We start from the raw sequence: 10,137 nt of genomic DNA, 5'->3' as shown, positions 1-10,137 counted from the left end.
CAATGTGCATGTAGATGCTGATAAATGAATGGAGGGCCCCTGGAAGAACACCCAGTAACCTGGGGACCTTGGCGCCTCTACAGTGGGGAGCTGGGAGCCTGGGGAACATCAGAGGAAGGGAGACTTATTTTCACTGAGTACCTGTTAGAAGTTGAACTGTGTCCTCTCAAATCCCTGGGTTGAAGTCCTAACCCCCAGTACCTCCAAATGTGACCCCATGTGGGAACGGGGTCATTTCAGAGGCAATTAAGATGAGGTTGTACTGAAGTGGGGCAGATCCCATTTGAAAAGGGGGAAACTGTGCTCGCTTCGGCAGCACATATACTAAAATTGGAACGATACAGAGAAGAGTAGCATGGCCCCTGAGCAAGGATGACACGCAAATTCGTGAAGTGTTCCATATTTAAAAAAAAAAAAGAAAAGAAAAGAAAAGGGGGAAACTGGGCACAGACAAGCACACGGAGAGCACCCTGTGAAGCTGGTGGCGGGGCCAGGGCACGTGCCCAGCAAACCCCAGGTCAGGAGAGAGGCCTGGGACAATCTTCTTCTGAACCTCAGAAGAACCGATCCAGACCAGTGCTGTGGCGTAGCAGGTTAAGCCACTGTCTGCAGGGCTGGCATCCCATATGGGCACCAGTTGGAGTTCGGACTGCTTCACTTCCAATCCAGCTCCCTGCTAATGTGCCTGGGAAAGCAGCAGAGGATGTCCCAAGTGCTTGGGCCCCTGCATCCATGTGGGAGACCTGGAAGAAGCTCCTGGCTGCTAGCCTGAGCCGTTGCAGCTTTGGGGGAGTGAACCAGTGGATGGAAGCTTGCTCTCTCTCTATCTCTTTCTCTCTCTCTCTCCTCCCTCTCTCTCTCCCTGTGTGTGTAACTCTGTAACTCTGACTTTCACATAAATAAATAAATATTTTTTAAAAAAGGAAGGTACCAATCCTGCCAACATCTTGCTGTTGTTTGCTTTGGGTTGGGTTTTTAGCAGTAAGCACACTAGCCAAGTTTAATGAAAAGAAGACTTGACAGACAGGTGGGCATCTCAGCAAAGAACTGAGAGCCTGGTCTGCATCAGACTGGTTTTTGTTTTTGCTTTTTAAATATCTTTTTATTTATTTGAAAGAGCTACAGAGAGAGAGAGAGAGAGCAAGTGAGCGCAAGATCTCCCACCCACCGTTTTACTCCCCATATGACTGTGTTCGCTGCGGCTGGGCCAGGCCAGAGCCAGGAGCTAGGAAGCAGGAACTTGTTCCAGGTCTTTCATGTGGGTAGCAGGAGCTCAAGCACTTGGGTCACTTTCGGATGCTTTTCCCCCAAATTGGCACATAGATGGGACGCCAGCATCACAGGTGGTGGCCTAATTCACAATGCCACAACGCTGGCCCCTAGACTGGGGTTTTTATAGATCTGGTTATGGGCTTATCACCTCTATCCCTCTGCCCTGAGATTCTGCTTGGGTGGAGGGATTTCTGGGCATGGAATCCTCGAAATTCCTCCCAGAACCTCATCAGCACAGTGTTATTGGATCTAATCGGCCCCTTGGCACAGGGAAGGGAAGATTCTCCTAAGCCACCCCTGAGAGAGGACTGGGACCCAGCTAACAAGGTTAGTAGACAAGGGCAAGACTTGTGGCCGGCGCCGTGGCTTAACAGGCTAATCCTCCGCCTTGCGGCGCCGGCACACCGGGTACTAGTCCCGGTTGGGGTGCCGGATTCTATCCCGGTTGCCCCTCTTCCAGGCCAGCTCTCTGCTATGGCCCAGGAAGGCAGTGGAGGATGGCCCAAGTGCTTGGGCCCTGCACCCGCATGGGAGACCAGGAGAAGCACCTGGCTCCTGGCTTCAGATCAGCGAGATGCACTGGCCACAGTGGCCATTGGAGGGTGAACCAACGGCAAAAAGGAAGACCTTTCTCTCTGTCTCTCTCTCACTATCCACTCTGCCTGTCAAAAAAAAACAAAAAAAAAAAGAAGACTTGTGATGTGCAAATGCTGCTCTGTTTCCAAGGCATGCGTCTATAGTTCTTCCTTCATTCAAGCACAGATTCCCATTTTTGTTCCACAGCCCCTCTCACACACACAGGCTAATGTCTCCCTTACTACCTAGCATTCCTTCCTCAAGAGAAGAAACCCAGGGCTGTTGCTGTGGCATAGCAGGTAAAGCTGCCACTTGCAATGCCAGCATCCCATATGGACACCGGTTTGAGTCCCGGCTGCTCCACTTCTGATCCAGCTCCCTGCTAATGCACCTGGGACAGCAGTGGAAGATGGCTTGAGGGTTTGGGTCCCTGTACCCATGTGGGAGACACAGATGAAGTTCCTGGCTCCTGGCTTGGGCTTGGCTCAGCCCTGGCAATTGTGGCCATTTGGGGAGTGAACCAGCAGATAGAAGATTCTCTCACTCTCTCTCTTCTCTCTATAACCCTGACTTTCAAATAAACAAATCTTAGAGAGGGAGAGAGGGAGAGAAGGAGAGAGAGCGAGAGCGAGAGAGAGAGAGAGAGAGAAGTAACTCATAATCTTATGTGGGTAGAATGGGTGATGGTCCACCTCCTGTAGCTGACCTCACAGGCAGCAGCTTTGCCCGCGATGCCGCAACGCCAGCCCCTTCTTCAAGCCACCTGCCCCAACACCTTGGACATCTTGACCTTAAGACATTTGACCTCCAAACCATGTGAACCTTTGTCGCAGCTGACCAGTCGGCAATTGCAGTACTTTTCGGTGTCTTTGAGTTCCATATCGCATGCTGGTATTATGGATCAAAAATGTTTTCAGCACAAACGTGCATCCTCCTCTACAGCCTTCCCAGGATCCCCTAGCTGAGTTGTCAGCTCTGATTTGGGGTTCCCAAAGCATTTTATCTGTGTCTCCTAGTGTGTTGACCAGGGTGTAAATGTCACTTAACAGTTCTCAGTGTTCTGGCCTCCGCAATGACATTAACCCCTGAAGGGCAGGGACTGAGTCTCTGTTTCACTCATTTTTGCAGTTCCAGACTTGGCCTCAAATGTTTGCTGAAGTGAATTAATCAATGGAAAATCAGACATTGTTCACATCTTTCCTACATTTCTATCACTGTTTATTGGTTTGGGGCTTGACAAAATATCTCTCCATTTATGTTTAGCTAAAGTGACATAACTGATAAAACAGCCCTACAACCTGGATGGTTAGGATGTGCAGAAAGAAGAAAAAGTAGTCATTTAGGGGTAGGTGTTGGGTTAGCGCTTAAGATACATCCTGGCTGCTCCACTTCCCATCCAACTCCCTGCTGATGTGTCTGGGATGGCCCAAGTGCCCCTGCCCCCATGTGGGAGACCCAGATGACGCTCCTGGCTCCTGGCTTGGGTCAGGCCCAGCCCTGGCCATTGTGGCCATCTCGGGAATAACCCAGAGGGTGGAAGATATCTCTAACTCTGCCTTTCAAATAAATAAAATCAATCTTAAAAAAAATAAAGACATGAGACAGAATAGCAGTAATTATGCTAGCGAAGTTTAAAAGAACACACCTGGGAGGCCAGGCGGGCATCTTGGCACAGAACCAAGAGCCTGGTCTGTTTTCAGATGGGAGTTTTTATGGCTATAGGCCCCTTCCCTCTTCTCCTGGGATACAGCTGGGTGGAGGGCTTTCTGGACATGGAATTTGTGACATTACTCTGGGGACTTTGATCAGCAGAGGATTATGGGATCTAACAGCCCCTTGGTACAGGGTGGGGAAAATTTCCCTAAGCTGCCCCCTGGTGAAGGCTTGGGGAGGGAGGGCTGGGGCCCATCTAATAAGGTTATCAGACTTGGGCAAGGCCTTTGATGTAGCAATGCTGGTCTGCTTCCCAGGAGGCATGCTTCCACACTTCTCTCTCTCAACTGCACAGAATTCCCACTTTGGTTCTTCAGCCCCTCTCCCACACAGGCTGAGGTCTGCCTTCCCACCTAACAAACCCAGAGCAGCTGCTCCACTGGGTGGAGAAACGGCGGAAGGCTCTTTAGTCTCGTTAAGTACAGGCTGTGGAATCAAACAGACCTGCTTTCAGTCTGCTGGATAAACCTGGGCGTGTTACTGCCTATTTCTGCTACCCGTCCTCCAGGACCCCCAAAGCTTGTATGTTGAAAATACAATCCCCAAATTCATATGGGGATACCATATGAATACCAATAGGTATTTTGAAGGTGGGACTTTGGGGAGATAATTGGGTCATGGGTACCCAGCCTTGAGGAAAGTAGGAACCCAATGATGGCTTCATGAATTAACAAATCAATAGGCTGTCTGGGCAGTGGTCTTGTTAGAAGAGCACGCTTGTATCTCACCATGTGAGGCCCATCCCTGCAGAGTCCCGCTGGGAAAAAAGTGCTCACCAGATGCTATCCTTTTCAGCCTTGGCCTTATGACCTCCAGAACCACAAACTAGAGGAATACACCTATTTCTTTATAATTCCCCAATCCATGATATTCAGTTATAGCAACAGAAAATGTATTAAGACAACCTCTAAGCCCGTCTCATCACCCATGCAAGGGGTTTAATAAAACTGGTAAACAGGATCAGGTCATCAGGTCCTGACAGGCTTTGCACACTGCCTGGTATTCAAAACAATTAGCCTGGGGGCCAGCACCATGGCTAACTTGGTTAATCCTCCGCCTGCGGCACTGGCATCCCATATGGGCACCGGCATCCCACATGGGCGCCGGATTCTAGTCCCCGTTGCTCCTCTTCCAGTCCAGCTCTCTGCTGTGGCCCGGGAAGGCAGTGGAGGATGGCCCAAGTCCTTGGGCCCTGCACCCGCATGGGAGACCAGGAAGAAGCTCCTGGCTCCTGGCTTCGGTTTGGTGCAGCGCCGGCCTGAGCGGCCATTTGGAAGGGGTGAACCAACGGAAGGAAGACCTTTGTCTCTCTCTCTCTCACTATCTGTACCTTTACCTGTCAAATAAATAAAAATTAGAAAATAAAAAATAAAAAAAACAATTAGCTTTTAACACCAAAGTCCCCAGTGCCCTGACTCCTGCCCTCCTTTCAGGGAAGAACACAGAGAGTTAAATAGCAAAACAGGATGGTTTATGATTAAAGGCCCAGATGCTCGGTACAGGATGTACCTGCCACACAAGGGCAGAGAGCACGGGGCGGCTGGGCTCAAGCCTGCACAGACTTTAACTTTTAATAACAAACAGATGCAAAGTGAGTGCAGCAATCTGAAACTCCAGCTGAGCCCTATTGATTTCCCCTCCACCTCCACCAGGGTGTATTTATAGAGCCTATCATGGAAGTCTCCACTGCCGAGCCAGACAGATAACTCCTATCCACCCCACGCTAACACCTACAGCCTGCAGTTCCTCTCTCTCAATGCACTTGACCATCTGGACCTTAACAGAAGCCGTGGCTTCCATGCAGGAGGCTCTGGCCTCACCTTGTCTAGACTGTGCACCATGGCAGCCCCCTGTGAGGGGATAGCTGGTGAAGGTGACCATCTCTGCAGGCACTCTGATAACATCCCAGAGGCAAACAAAACCCACTTGGGTTGATCAGAGTTTTGTACAGATCGGGGAGAACTGGCTGTTCTCTGCCAACTCATGTGTTCCAGTACAAACGGATTAAATCATCCAGACACTGAAAACTTTGGGGTGACATTCACATTTAAAACTGCCCATCATTGCTGTACTTCAGTTCCCTGTGACCTGGGCTCCGCATCAGCCAGCTTTGAATCCATCATTGATAGGCTGGTTTCTGAGGTTCTAAAGCAGTCGGCTGGGGCTCTCATGTGCTCAGCATTGAGAAAAACCATGTGCACAAAGCTGTGCTTCTCAATGACAGCTTTTTAAAAATTTTCCCTTGGTGAATAGTGAGACTAAGCCATTGGTTTGCTTATCGTATTGATTGAGTGCCTGGTTAATTGGGTGAGCTCTAGAGTCAATTGCGGAAATTCAAATCCCACCTCAACACATCCCTACACTTGGGTTACTTCATCTATAAAGCGAGACCCGCACAGTGATGCCTGCCCAGGAGGTTGCTGGGAGGAGGGTTCTGTGAATCACAAATGAGCAGAGAGTTCCTTTCAGAGCAATACAAGAAGCAGGACTGGGCAGAGAGAGGAGCTGAGCTGTGATGCAGCCCCCAAAGAAAGCAGCTGCTGACCCCGAGGGCACTCTGGACCTGGGACAGTCATTTGCCTGTCCTGAGTTGAACCCAAGGGGCTGGGCCCTTGAGCCACTCGGTAGGTCACTGCATGCAGGTTGTCCTTGGGAAGAGGTGTGTTCTTGGGCAAGGCAGTTTTCTTTAGTCCTGTCGGTCCCCAAAGAACAACTGAGGCTGACCTATGTGAACCTGGGAAAGTTACTCAACATCTCAGCCTGTTCCTCATCCATGTAATGAGTTTAATAAAAGCCTGTGCCTCCTAGGGCTGCTGGGCAGGCAAGGGAGATGAGGTTCTGATGTCCTCCTACTGCATGCCCAACAGTGGGCAGAATAAGCCCCTCCTTCCTGGAAGGGGCTCTGGACAGCAGCACATCGCAACCTCCACTACAAAGACTTCCTGCGATGATCCACATAAAGTCCTTACATGGTATCTAGCACCCAGAATTGCTCAATAAATGGCAGTCATTACAAGTGCTGCTGTTGCTTTAATAACTACTGTTTGCCAGGCACTGGGCTAGAGGCTGGGGACACAATGGCAGTGAAGATTCAAGATTCTGCTCCTGCCCTCGAGAAACTCAATCCATGAGCACACCTGGCAATCAAACAAGCAATGATAATGCAGTGCAATTGATAGGGTGGAGCAGGATGTGTATGGGAACGCCTAGAAGGGCACACTACCCAGATGAAGGAGAGCGACGCCATGATGATGGGGAGGAGGGTGTGGGTGGGGGTGGGGGAGAAGAGCTATCCAGGTGGAGGAGGCAGTGGGTACAGGGGCGAGGCAAGGGAGGTGCAGCTTGTGAGTGATACAGTTCAACAGGGCCAGCCAAAATGTGCACCACGGTGAAGGGAGTGAGGGTCTTGTGTACACCAGGCCAAGGAGGGCAGATGTGGGTACAGAGAGGGCAATGGGGAGGCAAATTCTAACCAGAGAGAGAGCAAGGTGCATTTTGTGCCTGCAAAGGTCACTCTGGCTTCCATGTGAGGAATGGATTGGAGAAAGACAAGATTAGAGCCTGAGAGACCCATTGGGAGGCCATTGTGCAGGTCTCTGAGAGGTTAGGGTAACCTGGACAGGTGGCACTGAAGAGAGTGGAGTTCACAGAGGGGCCAGCATTGTGGCACAGTGGGCTAAGTGCTGCTTGCAGCATCCCATATCAGAGCATCAGTTTGAATCCCAGCTTCTCTGTTTCTGACCAGCTCCCCGCTAATGTACCTGGGAAAGCAGTGAATGATAATTCAAGTACTTGTCACCTTGCCATCCACATGGGAGACCTGGATGGAATTCCCAGTTCCTGTCTTCAGTCTGGCCCAACTCCAGCTGTTGTGGCCATTTGGGGAATGAACCAACAGATGAAAGATCTCTCTCTCTCTCTCTCTCTCTCTCTCTCTCTCACTCTGCCTTCCAAATACATAAATAAAATATTTTTTAAACAGAGGTCACAGAGTCGACAAGGACTATGCAGGAAATAGAATCTGCAGATGTGGCGATGAGTGGGTAGGCAGAGAGAAGAGGGGATCCAGGGCCATGCTTGAGGTTCTGACCTGGGTAAATGAAGTCCAGGAGATCTATGCAAGAGTGGCCTAAGACCTGGAAAGAAAGAAGCCACTCTGGGCAAACACGCCACTCATTACTCAGTGTGGCTGGAAAGAGGTTGCTGCAGCCAGCTCTCGGACTGATGGCTCCATTTTAGACAAATCCATCTGCAGTCCCAGGGGAGAGTACAGTCCAACTACCAGAAGCCGCTATGTCAACCCCAGAGGGACTTGCTTCCTTCCTGCTTCTGTCTAGCCGGGGAAAATGGCCAGCAAAGAATGCTCTTGCTGCTTAACTGTAGTTGTGGTAGAAGGCAAACTGAGCAAAGAAGGAAAACACAAAGTGACTCTCACTTTGGATTTGATTGTCAACAACCACCAGCATTTATTCAATAAACATCAGCTCTGTGCTCAGGGCTTCAGATATAAAGAGCATAATATAGACACAAGCTGAGGACTCATCTCCAAGCAGGAGTATTTTTTTTTTTTTGACAGGCAGAGTTAGACAGTGAGAGAGAGAGAGAAAGGTCTTCCTTCCGTTGGTTCACCCCGCAAATGGCCACTACAGCCGGCACGCTGCGCCAATCCAAAGCCAGGAGCCAGGTGCTTCCTCCTGGTCTCCCATGCAGGTGCAGGGCCCAAGCACTTGGGCCATTCTCCACTGCCTTCCCAGGCCACAGCAGAGAGCTGGACTGGAAGAGGAGCAACCGGGACTGAACCCAGCGCCCCAACCAGGACTAGAATCCGGGGTGCTGGCGTTGCAGGCGGAGGATTAGCCAAGTGAGCCGTGGCGCTGACCCAATCAGGAGTATTTCTTATGGTAAATTAGTGCATTGGCATTTGGGTTTATACATCAGTGTCTCCTGTATTTGGTTACCTGAGTTTGTTCCTGGAGTCTAATCACCTATATACTTTCCAAAATTGAGTTTTTGAACTTCAAAACTGATAAAGAGACTTTAAAAAATACATTTAGTTCTTTGAGAGGCAGAAAGATCAAGGATGCAATCTAAGTCTTCCACGTGTGTGGCAGCAGTGTAAGTAGCTGAGCCATACCACTGCCTCCCAAAGCCTGCATAAGCAGGAAGCTGGAGTCAGAACTCAGATATCAAATCCAGGTATGCCAATGTTGGGTTCTGGTGTTGTAATTGCTAGGCCAAATGCCTGCCTCTGCTAAGGAGACTTGCACAAATAAGAATCATTCTGTTGGAAATGACTGGTAGGCATTAGCATTTGCTCCAGGAGTAATTTGATGGCAGGAAGAGGGCAGATGTGTTAGCACTGAAAGTTCCAGAATATTCTCTGAAATTTGAGTTAGAAAGTGGGTCCCGGGCTGGCGCCGCAGCTCACTAGGCTAATCCTCTGCCTTGCGGCGCCGGCACACCAGGTTCTAGTCCCGGTCGGGGTGCCGGTTCTGTCTCGGCTGCCCCTCTTCCAGGCCAGCTCTCTGCTGTGGCCAGGGAGTGCAGTGGAGGATGGCTCAAGTGCTTGGGCCCTGCACCCCATGGGAGACCAGGAGAAGCACCTGGCTCCTGCCATCAGATCAGCGTGGTGCGCCGGCCGCAGTGCACCTACCGCGGCGGCCATTGGAGGGTGAACCAGCGGCAAAAGGAAGACCTTTCTCTCTGTCTCTCTCTCACTGTCCACTCTGCCTGTCAAAAAATTAAAAAAAAAAAAAAAAAAGAAAAAGAAAAAAGAAAGTGGGTCCCAATATTAGTCCAAGGTGTCCCCTGGGGAAGGGTATGGTCATAGCCCTAGGATTCAAAACAGAGCCTGTCCAACATTCTCGCTCCACAGCACATTCTTCCCATTCCCCATCCCCTTTCCAGAATTCGGGGTGCTCTTTGGGGTTACAAATGCAATCTCCATTGAATCAACCAGAAGGCAGTCATGGTTTGGTCTAGTCCTTGCTTTCTAAACCAAGGTCAAGATCCATGATAGCAAGAACCAACACCAACCATAAAAGAGACCAGCTGTTGGGTTTTGGCTCAGAGGAGGCCAAGGTGCAACTTCCTTCAGCCATCGCAAATCCAGGTTCATTCACCACCAACAACCCAATTCTGACCTCAACAAGATCAAAGTCCTGCACCTGAGACGCACCAGGGTTTGGGGGCCTCATCTACGTGGCTACTCCCATAGACCCCTTGGTCTGTCCCCCAGAATGGTTGGTGACAGCATCCCAAAGGCAACCGGTGACAGTAAAATGGTGCAGCCTTATCTGTAGCGCCATCATCTTGGTTTCTGCCCCACACCCACCCCACCATTGCTGGAAGCCAGGCGACCCCATGGCCCAGCCACAGGTGTTAGCTCCACCCCCACCCTAATAGGATTCCCTATTCCCACTTCCCTGCCCGCCAGGGGCAAAGGTTTAAGAGGACCTTTTCCTTCTCTCTTTTCATCTCTGTTAGCTCTCCTCCTCTCCTACCCTCTGGCTTCCCCCATCCAACAATAAACCCTTCTAACTCCCGCGTTTGGTGTGTTTTGTGGCGACTTTCCAG

At 50.4% G+C, this 10,137-nt stretch overlaps 1 non-coding gene across 1 annotated transcript; it reads left to right on the top strand.

Moving 5' to 3' along the window:
• Window positions 1-300: 300 nt before the first annotated feature.
• On the top strand, window positions 301-407 carry LOC133776479 (U6 spliceosomal RNA). The gene has a single exon (XR_009868408.1). It is a non-coding gene; the product is annotated as a U6 spliceosomal RNA (small nuclear RNA).
• Window positions 408-10,137: the final 9,730 nt, after the last annotated feature.

The sequence above is a fragment of the Lepus europaeus genome, chromosome 17 (genome assembly GCF_033115175.1).
Source record: "Lepus europaeus isolate LE1 chromosome 17, mLepTim1.pri, whole genome shotgun sequence".
Lineage (NCBI taxonomy): Eukaryota > Metazoa > Chordata > Mammalia > Lagomorpha > Leporidae > Lepus > Lepus europaeus.
Note: the sequence above shows the minus strand (reverse complement) of the source record. Positions and strands in the feature narration are given on the sequence as shown.